The sequence below is a fragment of the Ammospiza caudacuta genome, chromosome Z, assembly GCF_027887145.1.
Source record: "Ammospiza caudacuta isolate bAmmCau1 chromosome Z, bAmmCau1.pri, whole genome shotgun sequence".
Classification (NCBI taxonomy): domain Eukaryota; kingdom Metazoa; phylum Chordata; class Aves; order Passeriformes; family Passerellidae; genus Ammospiza; species Ammospiza caudacuta.
Window position 1 is genome coordinate 78,262,738 of NC_080632.1, and position 24,780 is coordinate 78,287,517.

The window sequence follows — 24,780 nt, forward strand, 5'->3', positions numbered from 1 at the left end:
GTGGGTGTGTTTGTATGTTCACATGGCTGGCAGCAATGCAGAACTCAAGAGATTCTGGATGAAACCACAACATCAGTTTATATAACAGAATATTTTCCATGCAGCAGAACTAACAAAAGGCAAGGCAGAATCTTAATAAAATACTTATGAAGCAGACCAGACACTCCTAATGATTACACATATTTTCCTTCTGAGAGGGAAACATATCCCTTGTAGGGGCTGGCAACCCAAACTGAGCTCAGTTTGTAAAGCTCTATTCAGGACAGTTTATTTTAGGATATCACTCCACAAGACAGCTCATGTGCTAATTAGGCTTGGAATGACTGGGCTCAACAGAGCATTAAGGGTAAACTAAATCTGATAACCTTGGATTAACCAAGGTCTTCTGCTGATCATGTTGGGCCACACAAACCTATTGACTAGGGGAAAAAAAAAAAGAGGGCAAACAAGGATGATCCTTGACTCTGAGAGCAGTCAGAGTTCCAGGAGACCCACCAAGTCTACTGAAAGGATGGCCAGGTTGGATGGGGCTTTGAGCAACCTGGTCTGCTGGGAGCGTCCCTGCCCATGGAGGGGTGTGGAATGAGAAGGGAACTCCAGGGTCCTTCCCAACCCAAACCATCCTATGATTCTGTGAGTAGTCTGCCTTTAATCATTTCAGGGGTGTTTGAGACAACTGAAGAGACACTTTAAGACTGCAGGCTCCCAGATCTTTGCAGATAGGACACGTTCACATTTGAACATCTTCCTTCTTGAAGCTGCTGCGTACTTTCTGGACCATTAGTCTCAGACAAGACATGTAGCTGAGACAAACGTTTGCCTGTGTTAAGGCCTTGCACTGAGATGGTCCTTAACAAAACCACAAGGTTTTAAAGCTCTGCAACTTCTGAACACATTCTATAAATACACTGGGTAGTCTTATTCACAAGAATGCCAAGCCATTTGGGAATACTGCTGGGCTTTGAAGTTTGAAAGCAAGATTCATGGACTAATTAATCACAGTATGTGAAAAGTATTCATATTATCAGTTTCAAATAATCCTCCTTAATTTCCTGGAGTGCTTTCACATTACAATCAGGGCACCTCTAAAATCACTATTTTCTTTCTCTAGATTGTTCAGTATTTCATATCACAAACCCCACAGTTTCCCATTTGCCATAAGTAACTTCAATTTTTTCAATCTTTCCTCTTAAGAACATTTTCCAGGGACTTTTTCAGTTTCCTAGGCAGTTTCTCAATTCCCTCCAGCTATGCATTCATGCTTCTGAGCTGGGGTGACTAATTTTACACAGTTTTCCAATTGGCAGTGGGATTAGAAGCAGTAAAATAATCTTCCATTTAATTTCTTATGTACATTAACATCCATATGTATTTGCCTGCCAGTTAATGTCCCTTATGTCCAGGGTGACAACCAGTAAGTTTTTGCAGTTTAATAACATCAGTTTAATGAGCTGGAATGCATTTAATCAGTTTAATAATTTGGAATCTGACAAAGCGCACTTTTGTGACCATCTTCTCTTAGACACACTTATGTAACTTACCAGCAAGCTAAAAAATTTCAAGATTTCAACAAAACTAGCCTAGGAGAAATTGGGGGACGTTTTTAAACATATCTGTTCTCTGAGGAAAGCAGTTGGTTTTCCCTCGTCTCTGGAGTGTGGGTTTTGGAGCTTGCACTCTCAGGCTGCATAAATTCTCAGTATGTCAACAAGCAATTTCTCTTTGGGGTCCCTCAAGAGGTAGAAGGGTCCTCAAAGTCTTACTAGGGTCTGTGCTGAGGATATTTCTCCAAAGTTAATTTTTCCCACTAAAGCAGTGAGGTCTAGTGGCCTGCACCCTTGAAAGAATGTTCCCCTTTCATTTTGATGGGCAGGTGGAGAGGTTGTTGTGGTTTTTCTTTTCAACCTCAACTCATGCCAAGGGGAAAGCAGAAACAAGGCACTGGACCAAAATCCTGGCTGTTGAATGTACTCTGATTCTGAGCGGAATCACTCCTCAGTGCCCCTGGAACAATTACAAATGCACTATTTCAGTTTGGGGTGTTTCTCTACCTTGGGGTACCAAATAATGTCACCAGCACAAAGCCTGGGAGAGGTCAGGGTTATGGAGATGGAAATATTCTGTGGAGTCTCTGAAACTTTTGCTAAGTCACCAAGAAAACCAGAGATCACAGAAACCCCAGTGTATCCAAAATTACACCCGATGTCTCAACCAGATACAGCCAAGCATAAACTGAATGGCTGTGGCTGGAGCACTGCCACCTTTGTGCATCAACCACGCCCATGCCACTGCCTGTCAGTGCCAGGACACACCTGTTTCCTTGCAGTTTCTCCCCTCCTCCTCTCCTGTTGTGCTACAGACTGGGCAGCCCTCCTCACCAGGGTCAGGATGCTGGAGGTCACCCTGTGCTCCACGCTCCTCACCTCTCCTCTGACCAAGTGCCAAAACCAAAACCAGCCCCTCTGAGCAGCATGTGGGAGCAAACAGGCTGTCAGGCTTACTCTAATAAGCAGTCACCACCCTCAGAGTGCCTTATACAGTAATTATAAATAGCAAGGGGCTATGGAAATGAAAATGAGGGACATGACAAGGGGCTGAAAGTGGAGGAGACGTCTGCGTAAGGACAATGCTCTCCTCAACAGTATTCCAAGCACTGCAACCTGCAGTTGGAGGGCAGTAGAATAAGTTAGATGCCAAATCTCAGCAGTAGAGTAAGTTAGATGCCGTTGACAGTGGACAAGTGAGAGCAGCATGTTGCCAGTAGGAAATGGCTAAGTGTAGATGCCTGCTAAAATTCTCTTGCTGGTTTTCTGAAGGGAGCTACAATCACTGCTCAGGCTAAGACATACTTGGGCAAGAAACCCCTTGGAAGCCACAACAGCAATTCACAGGAGACCAAGTGGTGAAGGAGAGGTAGGCCAGAGTAAGCCTAACCCCAGGCAGATGGGTCACTCCAGGTATCAGCCATCACAATGAATTAGGCCAAGCCAAGGAAGATACACTGTGTGGGTCAACAGCATCTTGGGACCAGAGATATGAAATATTCACTCCTCCCACTGCATCTTCTCCTTGTGTGGGCTTATCATTTTGCCACCTGAGTTACTGGAAAAGGTTTGAGGGTGGGATTACAGGGAAAAACACCGTGTAAGCAAACACTGTAATGAACCTGCCTGCTAAGAGCAGAAAATTGTGCTAGCGAAATAATTAAGACAGGTCATTCTCCCTGCTAAGAAGGGCATCTGGGAGTACAGCTATGCCATCTGAGCTTACACAGGGGCTTACACATGGGAGTGAAGCCTGAGCATCCCTGCTCTTTGCCATGGGAACCCCAGAGAGGGACCAAAAGAAGTTATTTTGCTGAACAAACCTGGGTGAATTTGGCCTACAGGCAAAAGGAGGAAAAGCATCCATGTGGCTGGTCCTGCACCAGGCAGGCAGACCATAACAGAGAAGAACGAGCACACTGAAAGCATTTAGGGCATGTTCTTCCAGAGGCAATGGCAGCTACTGTGAGTTCATAAAGAATAAGATGAGGCTCTGGAGTCAAACTGATGACATTAGTATAAATTGGGTAGGGAGCAAGGACTCTAGTCTGAGGTAACAGAGGGTCTGAGGAAAGTATCAGCTGAAAACCTGATATTTGCTACGGTTTTCCATACAAGTTTTAATTGAATATTTTTTCCCTACAACTCCCAGAGCAGAAACTCCCCTCTTCCCAAAAACAACTGCTAGCATCCATACACTGTGAGATATCTCTGACACTGTCCCCAAAAGCATAACAGGGCCAGTGACACTTGTTCTCTGCTTGCAGAGAGCATTTTGTGTTGGAGCACAGAGTGGCGGCTTGGTGGCAAGGCCAGTTTCCCATCACTTGCTCAGGGTCAGTACAAAGCATTGCCAATATGACTCAAATGTTGATTATTTATCACTCAAAGGTACTGCCAGCCCCACAGCCTCAGCACTGCCCAAAAACCAACACATGGTCTCTTTTCCAGGAGTCCAAACTCAGAACTTGAGCCTGAGCAAGAAGTTGCCATCAGCCTCATTACGGCCACTCACCAACACTACAGCTTTGCCTTCCCTCTCCATCTGATTTACAGCAGTTAACAAACACAGCGGGTTTTGGTTGGGTTTTTTATGCCACTACCTGTAAATTTAGCAACCAACAGCCTTGCCCAGTAAGAAGTACTTGCATGTGTCTGAGAGGTAATAAAAATATTGTCTGTATGATCCTGAGGCTGCAACACAACCGTGGTGAGGAGACAAAGAGCTTGCGGGCCAGCCTGCTTTTGTGCTCATCTTAACACATATGTCCTGGCTTTGACCCACTTTTTTCAGAAAATAAATATTAAAATAATTTTCATCAAGAGAGAAAACTGAATCAGAGACCAGAGGTATTTTGACAGCCCATTTCTTTCTTATTGGAGAGTAAGCAATTTTGAGATGAGTGTGAGCGCATGCAGGGAACCTGCTTGGCAGATAATAACAACAATGGCAAATCCCTGCTAAGGCTTGTTACCAATACAGCTGTCATTGATCACTGCTACTGATCTCACCCCCGGCCAGCCAAGCCCTCTCAGCTTCTTCAAGCCTTATCCAGCAGCCTCTCACATAGCTGGAATGTGTTGGTGGGCCTCTGGCTCTTTTGGGCTCATGGACTGGCCAAGCAGAAGCACTTTATCCCCATCACAATACTGCCCATGAAGCAGCAGAGATAGAAGACAAATGAGGTTTTCCACTGCCAGTCAGATTCCAATGGTTTCCACAGTAAAATCTTGTCCACTATGGGCCTTGATTCCACAGCTGACAGGAAGGTACCTCTACCTCCAATCCACCACCTCTCAAGTACCAGCAGAGATCTCCACATTTCTTACAATGGATTTACTTTTTTTGGGTTCAACTATCAGAATCTTGCCTACTGAGATGAGTTTTCACCCAGCACCCATGATACAGAAGTTGCTTTGGATTGAACATCTCAAACTGACCCAGTTTATATTAAACAGAATGGTAAAAAGCAAACAGAGCTGTAATGAAACGTTTTTAATTTTTAAAGAGCAGGTCTCTGGCGCGTCAGAGCAAACAGTTATAATGCCAACAAGAACAAAAAGCTTGGAGAAGTACTGCAGAAAATATTTTGAAATTAAGTTTAAAAAAAAAAATCTAGACTCACCAAGACAGATGAGGGGATTAGAAGAGAAAGGCTCCTGATCAACCTGAATGAGTAACCACACCGAGAAGGATATTAGTGGTAAGAAAAACAGCACCTTCAGTGGTGTTTTGGCAAAACAAATATTGAAGCTGCATCAATGACAGGTTGGATAATACAGGGGGAAGAAGGGGCAGAAAAGGAAATTAGCTTTTGACTGGAAACAAATTCAAAAAGATGAAAGCACTCAAGTCAGAAGGACATGTTATTGAAAGAAGGACATGAACAATGAAAGAATCGCTGGTTGCTCACAGCTGGCAACTGCACTATTGATAAAAATACCCATTAGAAAAGAGAGGAAAAAGGTGAAACCATGTGGCTGACAAATATTAAAGGCAAAAGTCTTCAGCTATTCTGCAAAGGCAGGGAAAGTGACCCATGTTAGATATATCAACCTGCCCTTACTATTACATAAGTCTTTCAGAAAACACTAGAAAAGAAAAATAAGACAGGGAAATAAATTAAAAACAGGGCAAAGCGCAAGATGGGGCTACAAAAGTCAGAGTATTGTCTGGGTATCAGGAACCACACCAGAGTGACATCTCTACTCACCAGGAACATCAGACTGGAAGAAAATGAAGATGTCTGGGACTAAAAATTTGTTCTTTGTTTGCTCACACAGCCTCAGACACCGGACAAGCAGTAATGGAGCTGTGGGCAGACCATTGCTGAGTTCACAGCATATTCTCTTGGGCCACCTGCACTTTCTGCAATGCAGGTCCAGGTCCCTCGTATCTAGAGATCCAGCTGCACTTTATCTCCATCATCTGCATCGGTGCAGTGAGGAAGAGACAGTCCTGTGGATGATTTCAGCCAGTTCCACTCACCAGAACCTCTTGCCCATCTTTCAAGCGTCTCAGAGATTATCTGTGCACTCTCACTGCTTAACAGATGCTCCTGTAAGAGTGGTACCTACTAGCCAGGCACAGCCTGTATGCCCTGGGGACATTCCCACCCACACAGAGGAGGCTGCATCACCTTTTTTTTTTATTCCTTAAGGCAGGCACTGTACACACATATATACATATACATATTTGAGTTTTCTTAGACATGCTGATGCAGGTATGTGTGTCTGTACATTCTGCTGCACATCCTGCCCTCCAGCCCGTGATGTGCTGCACACAGTCACGCTGTTGTTACCCACCACCCATCTCCCATAGGAACCTGCTCTGCAGCAGCAAACCCAGTCTGGTGCACATCTGCAGACACATCCCGCTCCCTGCTCCCATCAGCCTGAAAGGGCTGGATTCTGGGAGACACAGAGAGGTTTTCCAATGTCCAAGAGCAAGACAGGGGTGAGAAGGAGCTGCAGTTCAGGAAGCCTTATGTTGCTTCCAGGATATTGTCATCGATCTGCAAGAAGGCAACACGCCACTTTGAGATTTTGCTGGAAGCCCTCTCCTCCTTACCTGGCTCACCCTGTACCGAAACTCTGGGTTTGCCTTCATCACTGGGGATAAAGGCTGTGGAGCCTTGTCACTCCATAGGGACGGAGGGGAAGCAACCAAACGAGAACCTGCAGCATCAAAATGGTTCCTCCGGAGAACTACTGCAGAAAAGGCTGTGCTGAGGATCACCCCCACCCCCACAAACCCTGCAGGGCTGCACACAGTACTGAGCGTCGCGGGGAACACAGTGAGAGGCTGGAGAATGACAACAGAAACAACACATTTGCATTCCCTGACAATGACAACCCTGAATTTCCCCTCTGTGCAGTCTCCCACTGGTCTCTGACCCAAACCTCCTGCTCCCCCAGCCCTGCAATGCCTCCCATCTGCCTTCTCTTTCCATGGTTCCTCTGCAGCTCTGCTAAACATCTACCATTTTATCTACATTTTTCCTGTCATCCTGTTGTTCTTTATAGGCCTAAAAAGCTCTGTCTGAATTATTCCCGGGTCACTGGCAAATGGGAAAAAATTTTCGTAAATAGGTAAGACCTGCCAAGCTCACTCTTTAGCAACACTGGTATAAAAGGCTGCAGGTGTGTGGAAATAAAAATACAGATCTCTACTTCCCTTGTACTTTAGTACACCTTTATGACAACCATCAATCCCCACATTGTCTGATATGATATTCTCTGACTGCCATTTACTTCATATTCACCCAAAATCCTGCAACTGCAACCCCACACACTCAGCATTTTCCATAACTCCAAAAGACTGGATCTGCTATTCGATTATCTCCTTTTGCTATGACATTCCCATTTGCACATTCCCCTACAGCCGCGTCACTTTAACACATATACCAAAATCTCATTCTTTTATACTTTTGCTTTATTGTTCTCACTGTCACATTGCCCCTCCAGCATCTATATCTCTATCCCACATATATCCTTCTCTTTGTTTGAGCCCTTTTCCTATTTGCAGAGGCAATTTAATGGAAGGATTTGTGCAGAGGGTGGGGGAGGGAGGAAGAAGAAGGAAGGCAGGGAGGGAAAAGAGGGATTTGGCTATAACAAGACCATGTAATTAAGCTCCAGTAACTGGTACCCAGCCCGGACCCCTCATTTCAGTAATTAAAAGCAGTAATTCCTCCATTCCCAGATAACCTTTCTCATCTGATCTGTGAAAAGAGGCAGGGAGAGTGCATCCATTTACACAGCCAGCACAGACACACCCTGGCAACACAAAGGACTCCAGCCTGCACAGAGCCCGTGTGTCACTCAGCAGAAGGACAGCGTTTTACATGCCACGATATTTACCCTAATGCCTTTTGAACAAACGATTTACCAGTATTTAGGGGAGGGAAAAAAGAAGGAAAAAAAAAAAAAGCCGTAAAAAGAAGGCAAAAGCCACAGTGACAGCAACCTTTCCTCTGTCTGAGCCCTTTGTCTCTGTCTTTTCATGGAAGCGCTGTCTGTCAAAACAGCTTTTGAGCTGCACAGCAGCATCACCGCCAGGGATGTTCGGGGAGCATGGCAGCACCGGGACCACAACAACCCCAATCCGTGCGGGCTGGGCTGCCATGGCAGGCACAATGGAGAGCTTGTGGAGGCACTGCCAGGGCGAAGCACGACTCGCCTCTACACAGCCAGCCCCGGGCGTGACAGCTGCTGTTTCACAGCTACAATGGACAAACACACATTCTGCGCGGCAGCCACAGCCTCCTCGCCCGCTCCCATCCATGACAGCCACGGCCAGCTCCAAAGCAATGCAGCCTCTGAAGAGACAAAGCAACCCTAAAATCCTTAAGCTCCGTCGGCTAGCTGGCACCCTCCACAAAAACAAACTGGCCACCGAGCGGCCTGAAAACCAACAGCACAGCTGACACCCGCCCCGATAATTCATCCATCTCACCTTTCCACAGATCCTCCGTCCCCCGTCTCCCGTCAGCGAACACACTCTGCTCCGGCACTCCTGAGCGCTCAAATTCCAGAAGGCTCCGCGCTCTCTCACCAGGATGCTGTGGAAAACACAAGAGTCAATTTTTTTTTCGTTTCTGATTTTTTTTTTTTCCCCTCACAGCTGCATCCCTGGCAATGCAGAAGGTCTGCGCAATCACATCTCCGATGCTCCTGCTGCTGCTGCTGTGACGTTGCTGCATGTGAAGGAGCAAGCATGCCCACAGCACCGCCACTTCAGCTCGCAGTCAGTCCCTGTGGAACTCAGACAAGGCAGGGGATGGGAGGGAGCAGGAAAGGAGGGGATGATGGAGGATTGATTCTTACAGGAACAGGGAAATCAGGTAGGCAGCATTAGGAGAAATAAAAAGATCGAAGCCTGTGCTGTAAAATAGAGCTGCAGCATCCTGTTTTGCGATGAGACTGGATTTTGGATGCTGTGTGCTTGCAGGCTGCCTGATCTCTTCACCCTGTCTTTGCAAAGGAAAGCAAAATGGACTGGAGTGTTCCTACTGTTGATAATGGCAGCTAGAACCCTTGGAGATAAAATGGCAGTCTGCAAAGCAATGCAGAGGAGGAGGAGGAGGAGGATGGGAAGACTGCAAGAAGCTTCCTGAAGCTTCTTTACATTTCTGTAGTGCCTTGCCCTAGACAGCTTCATCAACAGCATCTATACAGCATCCCTGAAATGCAGACACCTCCAGAGCAAGACACAACCACCACCACTTCCCACAGTGCTGAAGCCACCTGGCAGGGGCAGGATGTCTGCAGTCCCTGCTCCCACAGCGGGCCTCAAATCAAGGTCCCACCAACTTTTAGCTGCAGTTTGTGATTAAAGCCCATGACCTGGGCTAGATCCCAGCCTCTCGCAACTCACAGCAGATCTTCCTACCTGAACCAGGGGGTTACAACCTGCACAGCTCAGTCTCTCTTGCTACCTGGAAGGGTTTTTCCATATCTGCCTTTCCAGAGGCAGCTGGTGCGAAGGGATGATGGAACTTGCTTAATAGGCGGAGTAGTGCGGCTCCTGACAGGGCATAGTAGCTGTGCAAGGGACAAATGTGGCTGCTTTTGCTTTTCTACCCGCTGGGGCATAACCACACACCCCAGAAACTCAGCTGTGCTCTGGCCTGTGCTGTCCCAGGGCAGATGTTTCTAGTGCTGGAGCAGCATCCATCCTGCAGGGACCACTCACATTACTGCCCTTTCTCATCCAGCCCCGTGCCTTCAGCCCTGTGTAGAGCCAAGCACAGCCCGGAAATTGGAGCACCCACACTGGAAAAAGCAAAAAAAAACCTGTGAGCCCCAACCTTCTAAACTGAGGCTCTGTAGGAAGTGAGCAGATCAGAGCAAGGCAGAGAAGCTGTAAAATTGTTACATGAACACAAAATTCTATGAAATTAAGAACTGCCACATGGCTAAGTACTTTTTACTTTATGCCGTGATGTACCCAAAGCAGCAAAGAAGTAACACAAATACAACAACCCAGACAATATAGAACTTTACAATATAGAACTTTTACCTCTGGAGAGGTCAAATAAAAAAAGTTATGACATAAAAAGCTATGACAGAAAAGTGTTAGACATTACTGGAAGTGGCTGCCAATTATCTCAGATCCAAGAATACTACAAACTTTTAAAATATCTCTTCAAGAAATACTTAAATCAGATTTCTGTCAGAAAACCATGGGGCTAGGGGGTGGTTCCTACCAAGGGCTTCAGAGGCAGGAGTCGAGTGTTCCCCCTAGCTCAGGACCATTCCACTGGGAAAAGAGGAAGGGCCTTGGGCTGTAGGCTGTGCAGACTGTTTGCAATGCACTGGAGCCAGCATCACACAGCTCTGCTACTCACCTCCAAACCACAGTGAATGATCACTCTACCAGTCCCAGAGGTCAGGCTCCACAGGCCAGGTCCTTCCCAAGAAGTCAATGTACTGGTCGTATCAGCAGCACTTTCTGCTCCCCAGCCCACTGCCCGCCTTTCCTGGGATGCTTGGGACCCACTCCACCAGCTGGTCCTGCTCAAGAGGCAGGGACAAGCCCCCAGGAGGATGCAGGAGTGAGGGACCTACGTCCCTGCCTGGCCATTGCAGCAAGCAGAAAGCCAGTCCTGGCAGGCTCTGCTCCAGCCAAGCTGCTGTAAATGAGACTATTTACTGTGCTCCCATTAACGTGCAGCCCCAGGACCCCCGTTTGGCCAGTCCCATTGTACTGTCAGTGTTAATTAAGGCAGGCTCAAGCAGATATCTCCGGCCCCTTTAGCTGGGACAGTCAGGGAGCAACAGCGAGGAGAGAGACGGAGAGTTTCAGCTGTGGAGCTCTGTGCAGAACAAGGAGCATTTGTTACCCAGGAGACTCGTTCCCACAGCAGAGAGGAGAATGGAAACTATTTCGGTGCCCTCCCCAGTCCTCCACAAGCATTGCCAATGCTGACGCCAGGAGGTACAAATGCTGGCAGGCTGAGTGCTTGCCTTCATCCCTGCCCCTGCCACAGGACACTGGCATTAACCAATTCCCTGACAGCAACGCCTGTCTGGGGTAGCAGACACACACACCAGAGCAGATGGAGTCGGGGGGTTTTTCTTTACAATCAGACAGAGCAGCGAAGCAGACAAGGGGTTCCTGAAGAAGCACTCCTATTTATAGGTCAGTTCCCAACATAAACGTCTGTACCCTCCTCCCCAAAATACATTCTGCATGTTCCCCAGATCTCAAACTCACATGGCCTCGACCCTCTGCAGCACACACCCCTCTGCAGCATCTCCCTCCCCAGTCTGCCTCCCTCAGCAACAGCACTAGGAACTGACAGCCTGTCCCAAAGCTTTGCAGGCAGCAGGAGATCTCAGGTACTAATTAATAAGGAAGAACAAAGCCCTTTCTTGCAGACTGTCTTCTAGGAGATGACTTCTATTTGATCACAGAGATGAGTCAGTGCAAGAGGGGAGCATGGCTGACTCCACGGTGTCATGCAAGGAGGAAGCAGGGATTCTGCAGGCTGGTGACTGTATTCCTTGGAGAAGGAAGGTGAGAGAGAGAGATGGAGGAGTCAAGACATGCCTGCCCCTGCAGTAACAGGGGTTCCCATCTTGCTTCACCTGGTCAGGTGCTTCTCACAGACTCCAGCACCCTCCAGTGTAGGTAGCTTGGCAGGAGAAAATTCCTTTTTAACCAGTATCAGTCTCAATGTCCACAAGCATCCCAGGTGTTGGGCAGGATCTTTGCAATCCTGCCTCTTTACCCCATGTTGCAGGGCTGAATGCACAACCCAATCTCCCACCTGTGAATTCCAGTAAGGAGGCACATCCTCCTCCCAGTCCTGGGCTGCAGCAAAGCTTACCTCTCTGGGGGAGCCACAGGTGTTGCACTCACACTGGAAGTGAGCTGTACATGGACATGGAGTTCTTGCTGACAACAGCTAGGTCACAAATATATCAACTGGGTGTTAGAAAGCCCAACACATTTCAGTCTTGGGCCTATTCCTTCATATACTATGCAGGAATTGGCTGCTAAGGTCAGCACATGCCGACGTACAAGAAGAACCCATTCCATTTTTGCCACAACTGTGGCAGTAAAATCACCCACCAGCTGACCCAGCCTCCCACCTATTTGCTGTAAATCTGCTCCAGTGATGCATGAACTGGAAACAGCTCAGCCCCAGATTCCAGTCAGCTCTCTGGGCTGTAGCTCTGACATCAAGCACTATGCTAGGACAGGTCTTTAATCACCTCTCACCATCAGGTGTGGGGCACAACCTGCCCACCCTTGGAACTGCCAGGCAGCCCCAGCTGCTGCCTCCAGCTTACAGCTGTACCCCAGCAAAGGGAGCTGTCTGACACCTCCTCCTAAAGGGTGGGCATTTTGACCAAGCCCTCATTACCTTCAGTGTGTCCATGCCTCTCGAGCAAAAAGAAGGTGGTACAAGCAACAGCAAGCTCTCCATCACAGCAGAAAACCTGTGCCTTGCTATCTGCACATGCAACAGCAGGAACATGCCTGGGATATACTTTCTGGCCACATTTGTATTGGTCACAGGGACATCTTCACTCTTTCCTATGTGCTGGACCACTCAGGAGCGAGGCAAAGGCAGCTCAGTCTTCCCACCCTGCTTACCCATTGTTTGTGGCAGCAATCTAAATCCCATGGCAGCCCCACACAGCACCAACACCATCCAGGCTGTTTGGGAAATGCCAGAGAGAGGGATGTTGGTCAGAGTTGAACTAAGAGCATGGGTCTGCCCAACTGGAGCAAGAGTCCACCAGAAAACCGGAGCCAACACAAAAGCAGATGATGAAACTTCATGATAAAGGAAAACTAAAATAATTCTCCATTCCTTCAAGGTCAAACAACATCTCTCTCTCTGACACACAGGGATCAATGTGGGCTGATTGTTATTGACATATGCTCAGCATCTTTTCTGTTCAGTGGGAACAGACACAGGAGCTTTTGAGTGAGGGGTCAAAAATCCAAGCAGGCTGATAAAAACATATGTTAGCACAGTGGAAATGCCTGCCCTTAGCCCTCACATTTCCCTCGGGGATCACCAACCGATCCACACTGAGACTGCCTTCCAAGGGGAGCTGAGGACAGAGGCACAGGAGTCTGTGAGGTTTTGCTGGTCACAGACACATTCTCAACATCAAAATTCACCATCCCAGCATGATGACCCTATGTCCCAGTGAGCCCTGCCCACTGCCCGCAACAGCAGTACTGATTTCTTCAGGGCCAGCGACCCAAGGCAGGAGCCACACCTCCAAATGAGGAAATGGCTTCAAAGGGGAAAGTTGTTGCTGTTTTTTTAAAGAAATTGGACACTTCTTGTTGCTTGCTGTCTTCTAATAGAATTAATTCCCCGAGTTCAGTCCTCTGATGTTTAAGAACATTCTCTGACTTTCCAGCTTATCTTTATCCATGCACAGCTCACCCCTATTCACTCATGTTCCAAAAATGAGCTTTAACGTCAGCATTTATCCAGCCTGTGTTTAAAGTCATATCATTTGAGTTCTCTAATCACTTCACATTAGGTAGGCTTTCCATTTCTTTGATCATATCCATATTCCTTCTCTGGACCCGACCCAGTTTGCACACAGCCTTCAGAGAGTGACTGGAAATGTTCACAATCTTCCAAGCAAGGACTCCCATGCCTTAAAATATACTAAAATTTCCCCATGTCTGCTAGAAATGCTTTGACCAATGTGTCCCATTGGATGACATGTATCTTTTCCATGGCTACATCATGTTAGATGCTGACCTTGTACATCACTCTGAGACCCTGAGTTTTCCCCCCACTATCACTTTCCCCCAGTGAGCCTTCAGACAGAGCTGAACTTTTTTTGCTCATTTCTCAGGCACACAGCCATTCAATTTTGAATGATCCAGTTCCCATTTGTACTGTTCCTTAAGGAATAATCCCAGCTCTTTATACTGAATAACACTGAACAGCCTCTGATGATGCTTCCTTAGCTTTGTGTCTTTACAAAATATCACTATTGAAGTTTTAGTTTTTGGAGCACAGAGCATTATTTCATGTTTAGAACAGCTTCCATTTTGAGGCTGATCTCCACTAACAACTTCCCTTCAGAGCAGTAGTTCCTCTTTCAACATTCCTGTTATCTTCCTCTAGTCTGCTTACTGCCTCTTACTTCTCAAAGGGTACTATGAATGGAAGAATTACACACGGATTAAAGGGAGGCAGGACAGGCACTTGAGAGATCCATTTCAGGTTATTAAACAAACAAAATACCAGCAAATGTCCAGGAACAAATAGACAGGATAGGGTACTTTGTGTCCTGCTCCCTCTCTTTGCTGACCATCTGCAATCACTTCTAGAAAAATCATACTGGGCAAGGTGGTTCCTCCATCCCAATCACCGTCTGAATTCCCAACTTGCTGTACTGAGGTCAAATCCTTCCTAGTGCTGGCAATTGATGCTTCACTGCCCAGGAACAGAGGCCCTCACAAGCTCCATAAAAAGTCACAGCTCCCAGATTGGGCTAGTGCTGGCACGGCTCCGCACAGGGCTGGGCTCAGTTCCACATACCTCCACACTACTGAGGCATCTATGGGAAAACTAAACCCTGCCCACAACCAGCTGCCTGTCTCCAGGCCTTTCCAGCTCAGGATTCCAGTATGTTTGCACCCCAAAGGAGGCTGGGGTAACAGGGAGATGTGAATCACTTGGAACTCTGTGTGAAAGGGAGAAATGACCCTACACCCCAACTCTTAATGTGCATCTTCTACTCCTAATACTTAGTAATGCCAAAGCAAGAGCACAAAAAAGTAGCTGGATGTTTCTAGACATAGGGAAATCAGAACACAAACAGCAGAGCAGCTCCTGGATCATGTCTGAAGGCTCAGCTTGGATCTGATAAGCCAGGCTCATAAAGCTGCACAGAAAATCTTAAATTAAAGCAAAGCCTGGACATAACTGATCTAGACTGAGGTTTCAGGGTGTTTGAAGTAGGAGCTCAGCTCTAAGAGCAAAGCTGTTTCTCCAAGCACTCACTCGGATATTGATGCTGCACTTACTGGGAATATAAACTCGCGCCAGTCAAAACCTTGGCAAAAGAAGCAGAAAGGGTATTATTAAAAAAAATTTTAAAAGCCTTTTAATCTGGCAAACAATCATTCTGAATCACTCTGAGCAGACATGGTAACAGTGGATATTAAGGTGTTAATGGCTTCACTCCTATTAAAATTAGTTTTCAAAGGATCAATGCTGCCCCCAAAGCACCATTTACCTAAATAACTAGTTTCACAATAACTTAATAGTTCCCCACTGCCATGAGGAAAGCCTTAAGTTGCCACATAACATAATACACTGGGGCTGGTGAACTTGGCACCCACAGCACTGCTGCATTCTGACCTCAAATAAAAATTATGTACTTCCAACTAAGCAGATGAGAAGCTGCAGGGCTGAGCTGAATGTGCAGCCCAGAAATGGTTCACTGTGCACGCAGCACGCACTGCCCGAGGACGGTGACTGCTCATGGCTCCCATGATGTGCAGCAAAGTGACATTCCCTGCCCACTCCAGGGGCACGGCTGGCCTGACTCAAAGTGAGGGTGACTGCACTGCACACAAGGCTCAGCTCACAGCAACTGCAATGGAAGGGATGAAGCAGAGAGAGGGCAAGCAGAGGAGAAGGAAAACATCACTGTTGGACGCACAAGAGGCCACATCCAAGAATGGAAAAAACCCTCCTGCCCTCTTGCTCAAAGACTGAGTCATAAATATTTCAGTTTTCCAAGGCAACAGTAAGTATGAAAACTGTTCTGGATTTCCCTGCCCAGGGCAGGGAGGTTGGAACTAAATGATCTTTGTAAGGTCCCTTCCAACCCAAATCATTCTATGGTCATATGATTCACACAGAAAACCCTCATTAACATCACTCTGCACGTGCCAAACTCCTTCCCTCCCATCCTCGTTCTGAGCAACAGCAAAAGTCAAACAGAGACATCCCTGAATTCGCCAAAAAGAACAGAAAGTTCCCAATAGAGTTCCCAGCTCTCAAACATTCCCACTCCACTTTGCAACGAAGCCCAGGGAGTACATAACCACTTTATTAGAGACACATGATATCAGTTATGGCTGTTTGTCCTGATTTTCCCTTTAAAGTTTCTCCAGTTACCACCCACACTGGACACACAGCGTTGCTCTGCACTGTTACCTGCCCCAGCTGTTTTAGTGGCAAATAGAGCAGTGTCTTGGCAGCTGCAAAGCACTCTGTGATTGAAAGACTCTTGAAGATTCACTCCATGCTCACCTATCAGCAGCAACAGAACAGCACAATATTGGCAGGCACAGGGCTCCAGAGCTATACTATTGACTGCCTGGGCTGCTGAGCACCCACATCCCAGCAGGCACCTAAAAAAGCTGCAAAGGGGAGAGGGAACAGGACCACTGAAAACTTCTTGAGGCCCTGTCTGCCACTTGTACATTCACCTGCTGGCTCTCAGATGGAGCAGTTGTCTCTTACCCTTCACCTGTGCTGTCTACAGCCCTGTTAGCTGAAGGGATAAGGGCTATACACAAACAGCAAATTAGCATAAATTATATCCACTACCACAGCACTTCACACAGCACGGACTGCACATCCCCACCTTTAATCACTGTGCACGACTTGCTCATTCAGAAGGGAGCTGTGGTAACTGCAGATCACAGGCAGAGCTTGAGCAACAGTGGCATTTGGCTTTGAAGCAGGCAAACAGTATGTAGGGCTGTGTGAATAGGCATGTCTTGCATGTGCAACACTTGGAGTCATCCTTCCCCTCTGCCCACACTGGCACACAGCTCATGGACGTACCCTAAATGGACAAACTGCTGAGAGCTTAAAGACAACACAGAAAAAAGAACAGAAAGGAGTAAGCTGCAAAGCAAGTGGGTTAGTTCTCAGGGGAAAAGCAGGGGGTGCATTAAAGCATTCCAAAATGTATAAAAGGCTGCTGCCAAGGGTAAGTGGACAAGCTGCTCTTCACGTCCTCAACAACAAAAAAAGGATCCCTGAGAGCCACCCAGGGGAGTTGAGGTATAACAGATAAAACTAACCATTCACTATTCCACCAAAAAAGCATAACAGTCAGGAAGTAAATCAGTTTTCTTAAAATTTTCCATGGTCTTTTGTATCTCAGAAGCTCTTTGCTTTACTTATTTAAAGGTATGCATACCTGTTAATCTTCACAGGCCCTTACTGTTAAAAAATGGAAACAATATATTTTTCCAACTTCATTGCAAAACAAATGCCCATGTTACTATCTTGGTCAACTCACTGCATTAGGAAATATCAACAGAAGGAAGAGACTGAATTGCTAAAATGAAGTATGTAGCAAGTATTGGTCCTGATCAATGTCAGCTTCCAGAGATTAAATAAAGAAACCCAAGGAATGGCATAGAAATGGCATAGCCCAGGTCCACCGTGCCTGCTAAGGGAGACGTGATTATTACATGGCTTTTGGAGGTCTTACTGTCGTGTGACTTCTGTTTGACTCAGAGAAACAGGAAGCCTCTAATGCAGGATTAAAAGCTGAGAGCAATTTATTCTGTGAGGCAGAATACCTGGAGAAACACAAACACGATCCTGGAAAGACACAGCAAATGCACAGGTGCAGCTGCGAGTACAACAGCATCCTGTGCCAGCTGATCTGGCTGCTAATCCACCTGGCTGTTAAAAACATACTCCAGATGTATCTTTTCCCTAAGCAGAATATGCTCTCTGTGAGCTTTCAGCCAGTGGATTTCATCCACCACAACAAAGAGACCTTTTCCTCAAGAATTCAGTCCTCTTGGAGACAATCCTTGGTCACAGCTGAGAACCCTTCTAAATTTCTCTCTGGTTATTATTAACAACCTCCCATCTACCAGGGCAAGCTGTCATGGATCATCAGTCAGCTGTATTCAAGGTCTCCATGTCAGGTCAGCCCATGATTAAGCAACCTTGTGGCTCAATGTGCTTATCAGTGTACATTTAATTAACACAAAGAGTCTTAACTTGCACCTCCCAGCTGCTGTGCAAGTCGTGCAAGGTCTGCCTCCTCCAAAAGTCATGTTCAAACAACAGGCAGCCATACCATGTGCAGACAGGCACACAGAGCCAGAAATGGGAAATTTGTTGGCTGTGGGCAATGATTTCACTGAGGTTGGAGAAGCACCCCCAGTGAAGGAAATGCTACAGGGATAAAGGGGATCTGTGTGTGGGAGGAAATCCCGCTCTGTTCTTTAAAATAGAAAATAAAAGCTGGCAGAGGCAAAGCCCAGGCAGCAGTGGTGAGGCAGGCCACAGAGGCAAAGCAGGTCACAGGAGACGGCTGACAAACGTGCCAAGCTTGGATTGTGTTGGGCAGACTGAAATAGGGCTCAGCCTCCTGTGAGGCAGATGAAAGAGCTGGAGCAGACCGCTCCACACACTCGCCATGGAGACATCTCAGCACCCCAGGAACTCCTGGAATCCCTGGGGTGTGACTCTGGCACCGCAGAGACTACAGGAGAATAGTCTAGAAGGCTATTCTAGATAGAAGAGCCATTAGAAAACTACCAAGAAACATCCACCAAAGAGGTGCTTAAGGACAAGAAACAAGACGTCCCCACACACTCCAGACACATTCCAGTGTGGAACAAGAGCATGCCAGAGTGGAAGGAGCCCTAAAAGAGCCCTCAGGAGCTCTGTAATATATGATGATACACAGAGCCTTGGCTGAGGCCTAGTAATAAGCACCACTGTGGTGACTCAGAGAGCTCTTTGTTGGCAGGACATGGGAGAGCAGCAGGATGGAACAGAATAACTGAGGAGCAGGAAGCCCCTGATGAAGGACTGACTGCCCAGAGCACGTTCCTGGAGAAACAGAAACATGCTTTTCATCTCCATGACGTACTTCCATGTCCGGACAATTCTGAAGCCTGTGCTTTCAATGTGTGCTTAAGAAAGCCTTCCATCCTGCACACACACCCAGCCTGTGGCTCTGGACACACAGCATGGAAAAGAGAAGACCAGCCAAAAGGTGAGAGGGCAAGAATGATGGAGCACTGGAGATACAACAGTACAAGCCAGAAGCCAAGCATCTCCTCTGCTCTCTCACTTGTTCTCAATGCAACAGCCAGGGAAAATGCTTGGTCATGATGTTCCAACAGGACCTGCTCCCATCCCTGGGAACATCTGCCAGAATTAGTAATCCCATATCAGAGGAGGTGAAGCATAGAGTGTCCAATAGCACTTGTAACCTTTTTAGCAATTTTCACATGCCTGCTGCTTTCACAGCAGCATGCCTGCTGCTTTTCTCTTTCAGCTTAAAATAAATACAGCCCTTCTGAAAGTGCTCAAAGACTACAGAACCACCGAATCACTGAGGTTGGAAAAGATCTCTAAGATCATCAAGTCCAGCTGTAACCACCCAGCCCTTCCCCTACAATGCCAGAAAGTGGAACTGATGTATCTGGGGATGCAAACCTGGGGCAATGAACTATAAAGGGGGATTAATGCTATCATTCTGAATTCCAGCATCTGAAAGAGATGCATCCCTGTCCGTGATACAGCTGCTGACAACTCAGAGCGAACAGGTGAGCCCCAGCTTTGCCCCTCTGTTTGCACCCAGAGGACATCTCACCTCTTCTCCTGTGCGTAAGGCTTCATGTATTAAGCTGTGTAATTAAGCAATGGGTGCTCTACTCCCACAGGGGCTGCTACATTCCATATGAGACCAGGCCTGAGTGGAGCCACATCAGCTGTCTATCTCCAAGAGGCATTAGCTCTTTCTTCAGACAGGGCTTCTTTGAGCATGAACCCCTCAAGAAGCCTTTTTGTGAGCTCTGGGCTTCACACACCGAGTACAAGGGCAAGGGCTCTGCTGCCCTGCAGGGAGGTCTCCTGCCTTCCAGCACACACCATGATGCTGCTGCAGCTTGGCAGCAGCTGAATTGCATAACCAGCATAGAACCTGACCAACAACAAGCAAAACTCAGCCTGAGGGGAACAAACCACAGCTCCAGCTCCACAGTGGGATGGTGCATCCTGCACTGGCTGCACAGCTCAAGATGCATGGCTCCCCAGGTAGTTCTGCTGCGTGGTCCAGCTCTCTGTTATAGACACCAACTACACCATGAAAAGGGAAAAAGTTTGGGATAATGTTTGTGTTTATATGGATGTCATATAAACACATATGCCAAGAATGTCCAGAGCTACAGCCATAATGCAACAGACATTTAATATCCTTTCCACAGTTAAACTAATCTCCAGCTACCAGTCCTCAGGATAAACCTAACCCAGAACCAGAATGCCTCCATATCCCATTCTACAGCCCAAGACTTTCTAGTGAGGCAGCAAGCCCCAGCCACCAGCAGGGACCTGGCAGCAGGCTAGATTAGAGCTAGATTAAATTTCCTGTACCTCTCATTAGACCCACTGATAATGCTCAGAACACACAGGGAAAGCCCAGTGGCAAATAACCTAATTAGAAGTCAAAGTCTCACACCTTCCTGGTGACCAGTACATCTGCTGAAGCTGAGGGACACAGTCCTTTGTAGTCAGCAGGACAGCAAGAGGATGAAAATAGGGGAAGTTGTTCTGGGCCCCCTCCTGCTGCCCCCACCAAGGGTCCAATGCTGCTCTCTATGGAAGATTCCCAACACTTTGGCTGAAATGACGCCAGCACTTGGGCAGGGCTTGGTGTTATTTTTAACACTTGCTCACATAACTCTTTGGATGAATCCTGGGAAGAGCTTGTCACCAAAATAGTACACTGTGGGCACTATTTATACACCCACTGGCAGCATCGCAGGATAAGCTAGAGCACCCCTTTATCCTCCTCACAGGGATACAGCAGGCCCTAAAACACGGTTTGGTGTTTGGGGTAGTTCTCAGAAGTGAGCCATCACCTCAGGAGGCCTGGCATCCCTGTCTGTCCTGCTGAGGAGACAGACTCTCGTCCATATGGGAGGGAAGCCCAGGTACATTAGGCTTGGGGAAGATGGATGGCTGAGTGCACATCCCAGCTGCTGTCGACTAAAAAGGGAACAGCTGTACCTAAACACAGAAAATGCTGATGCCTTCCTATTTTATCTCTCCTTGGCTGTTGCAGGGAAATCCAGCAGGGATTGGGTTTCTTGGTTGTCTCCTCTTTTCCCGATGTGGGAGCAGCAAAGGTGTGCAGTGGCAGGGGCAGGTGCCCTAAATGTCAGCAAAGTTCACTGGAAAGGAGGCACCAGACTAGCAAGACTGACTGCCTCAGTCAATCCCTAGGGACAGCAGCAGCTTCAGCCCTTTCCATATAAAAACAGTGTGCCCTGAAGCACTAAAGGAAAAAAAAAATCAAAAGCAAAGCACCCTTTTGAGACTATGCAAGGAAAAGAGGCTCTTCACCTGTCTGATTTTCTGGGTTAAAAATAACTTCTCTAAAGCCATTCCCGAGCCTATTGGAACTTCCTTGATTTTTGTCTTCAGTGAGTTTCTCCTCCCACCCCCTTTCTCCCAAGACACATCAGACTGCTCTCTGCTCTCACATCTCCTGGAGAAGCAGGTGACATGACCTGAAGAACACGCACAGGATGCTGCATGAGAACAGACAAGACAGAGAAAAGAAGACTCCATCTTGAAGCAGAAAAGCTTGATTTTCCCAGTATGTAGGTTTAAAAAAAAATGTATATACACATCTCCTTTCCTTGCAAGAGAGGCTACAGCCTGAGCCGCATACCAGCTGTCTATCAGAGCTACAGAACAATGCAAAATAAACCCACTAATTGACACATGCTGCAAAGGCAGGGGCAGGACTGGCCACATTATCCAGTCATTAATGGTCACATTACTTTTAGCAGAACAAATAGAAGGGATCAGCTCCTACCTTGCCAGACCCAACCACCCCAGGACGTGGGCTCAGCTCAGCGCAGCTGGAAGCCGAGTGCAGCAGCACTGGCATGAGAGGCACAGGAGGAACACAGCACGCAGGGCCAGCGATAATCCAGAGGAAAACCAGCTCGTCCCCGTGCGGCTCGGGGATCAGCGAGCCGGGCTGCGGGGAGTCTCCGCCGGCGGCTCCCCTGTGGATGCAGGATGGCGGGCACAGGCAAGATGACAAGGCACTTCTTCCAGACAGGAGCTGGCTGAGGAATTCCCGCTGCTGCCAGCCACCTGCCCCCCGTCAGGCACAGCGGTGCCAGGGTCTCACTCAGGGAGCATGTGGGCAGCAGCGAGGAGCGAGGGCCAGAGTGCTAATGAAAGCCTCAGTGTAAATACAGATGCGCACAGAAGAGGGCTATGGCAGAAATGCAGCTCGTGTTACACAGAGCCATTTACAGCAGGCGCGGAAAGCGGGGAGAGCGCGGCAGGGCTGTGCGGGAGGGATCCACTGCCTGCCCTGCTCGGACAGGGAGCGAGGGAGAGATGGATCCACCGCCTGCCTGCTCGGACAGGGAGCGAGGGAGAGATGGATCCACCGCCTGCCTGCTCGGGCAGGGAGCGAGGGAGAGATGGATCCACCGCCTGCCTGCTCGGGCAGGGAGCGAGGGAGAGATGGATGCACTGCCTGCCTGCTCGGACAGGGAGCGAGGGAGAGATGGATCCACCGCCTGCCTGCTCGGGCAGGGAGCGAGGGAGAGATGGATCCACCGCCTGCCTGCTCGGGCAGGGAGCGAGGGAGAGATGGATGCACTGTCTGCCCTGCTCGGACAGGGAGCGAGGGAGAGATGGATCCACCGCCTGCCCTGCTCAGACAGGGAGGGATGGATGGATGGATCCACTGCCTGCCAGGGGAAGCATGGAGTGAAGTGACCACTAGTGAGGAGAGACCTCCCCAATTCCGCATGCTCCATCAGATCCTAAGCTCCATATGCAGTAGGTGCTAGCAATAATGCAAACCCATCCCACTCCCCATGCTGCACCCCAGCTGGCACATCCCCACGCCTTCCCTGAGTGCCACAGCAGCCCATCACGCCAGGGAGAAAAGCATTTTGGAGCACTGCTCCATTAACCTGCCCTGACCCACTCCTGTTGTCCAGGCCCTCTCCCCAGGCTCCAGGTCTCCGCATCTCTGACACTTACCCACCTCTCCCCAGTTCAATGCCTTTGGTATCTCCTGCCAGGATTCTTCTTTTCCTTGCCATCTCAGGGTAATTTACAAGCTGTACTGCAGCTGGATTTATGGCAAATATGGAACATGGGGAATAGGGACTAGATTGGCATCACAGACTATTCTGAATTGGAAGGGACCCACAAGGACCATCATGTCCAACCCTTGAGTGAATGTCCCATTCAGGGGTCAAACCCACAACCCTGGCATTATAAGCACCATGCTCTAACCAGCTGAGCTCATCTCAAGGTTAAGAAGCAAGGTTTAAAGGGTTCAGGGTCTTTTTCTCCACTGTGCCTTCAACTCGAATCAGCAGCAGAGGAGAGACTCGCAGGGTTCGTGCATACCCATTTAACAAGCCTTGGAAGATCTTAGGGAGAGGATGGGAAGGAGCTGTTTCAGGACATTTCAGAGCCCAGCAGGCACTGCCTATAAGCCCTGTGCCAGGCAGGCATACAGCTCACACCAGTGACCCTGGGTGAAGCTGGCAATGAAGAACAAGGAGTTCCTGTAGTTCTTGAGCAACCATGGTCTGTAAGGATCTGGGGATCTCCAGCTCAGTGGTGTAAAACCTCAAGAAGACCATTTCCCCGCTCGGTGCCTCAGCTTCCCCCCTTGAAAAACAAGGACCATAACACTTACCAAGCTGCTGTGGATGCTGCAAAGTTAACTTCCTCCTGGGATGCTGGAGCCCGTGAACAGGAATGAGCATTCTGTGGGACTCTCTTCCCACCCACACAGCAGAGATCCCTTGTGGCTTCCCTCAACATACAAGCTACTGCTTGCTGCTTTCTTCACCCTCAGCACACCAGGTACCCTGCAAAGGCAGGGATCCCCATTACCCCCAAAAGCAGGAGCATCAACCCCTCCACCAGCTGCGCCCAGGCCATTTGCCAGGCAGGAATGCAGTGCACCAGCCTCAGCCGAGCTGTCAAAGCAGTGGAAGGGCTGAGGCTGCACTACTCTGGAATTCCAGAAACGCACAAACACCCTGTCAGCCTGCACCAGGAATGACTCCTCCCTGCCCCGGACCAGGCTGAATCACTGGAAATACCAAAACAATGATGAGGTCACGTTCCCCGAACAAAGAACTGGAGCCAGATATAGCTGCATGGAGCAGTGTGCTAAAAGGGGACTCGCTGCAGGGGCTGGGGGCTCTGGCAGACAGGCACCATGGGCATTTGTCTCGTTTAAAAACAGCTTGGGGCTGCCAGGAGACTTTTTTACTTCTCTGTAGGGAACAGGGAATTGGCTTTAAAGCTCTATCCTTCCCGCTGAAAGAGGCACAAACATTCTAATGTTTATGAGTTCAAGGAACAAGGCAGAAGTAAAATTATGACTGGATTCTGAGTCCAGTGTTCCCAAAATCTCACTGTGATACAATGATCCGGCTTAACCAGTGAAGAATCCACTTGCAGCTAACTGAATGGCAGACAAAATATAGTATGTCCATTACTGCTTTTTGCTTTTGCTCCAGCCTCAGCCAGCTTCCACAAAAAAAACCCCAAAAAAACTCCCAACAACAAAAAAAAACCCAAAAAAACAACCAAACAACAACAACAAAACTAAAAACAAACCAAACAAACCAAAATGCCAGAAACATTGATTTGGTAAGTTTTCAACGGGATGAGCAGCAAGTAAGAGGGGCTACTGACAATGCTTCAAAAATGAGAACTTCATTATCAGCAAA

General features: G+C 48.0%; 1 protein-coding gene across 4 annotated transcripts in view; it reads right to left on the reverse strand.

Annotated features, from left to right (window-relative positions):
* Positions 1-24,028, reverse strand: part of RUSC2 (RUN and SH3 domain containing 2) — a 50,416-nt gene extending 26,388 nt beyond the window's left edge. For 3 of the 4 annotated variants that reach the window (XM_058823467.1, XM_058823469.1, XM_058823465.1), the window contains exons 1-2: positions 23,733-24,028; positions 8,503-8,608 (exon numbers count right to left, since the gene is read on the reverse strand). The gene's annotated coding sequence lies outside the window, so the exon portion shown is untranslated. Of the gene's footprint in view, positions 1-8,502; positions 8,691-23,732 lie in introns of those variants that run through there. The other variant, XM_058823466.1, reaches the window with a different exon arrangement.
* Between the last annotated feature and the right edge of the window lie 752 nt (positions 24,029-24,780).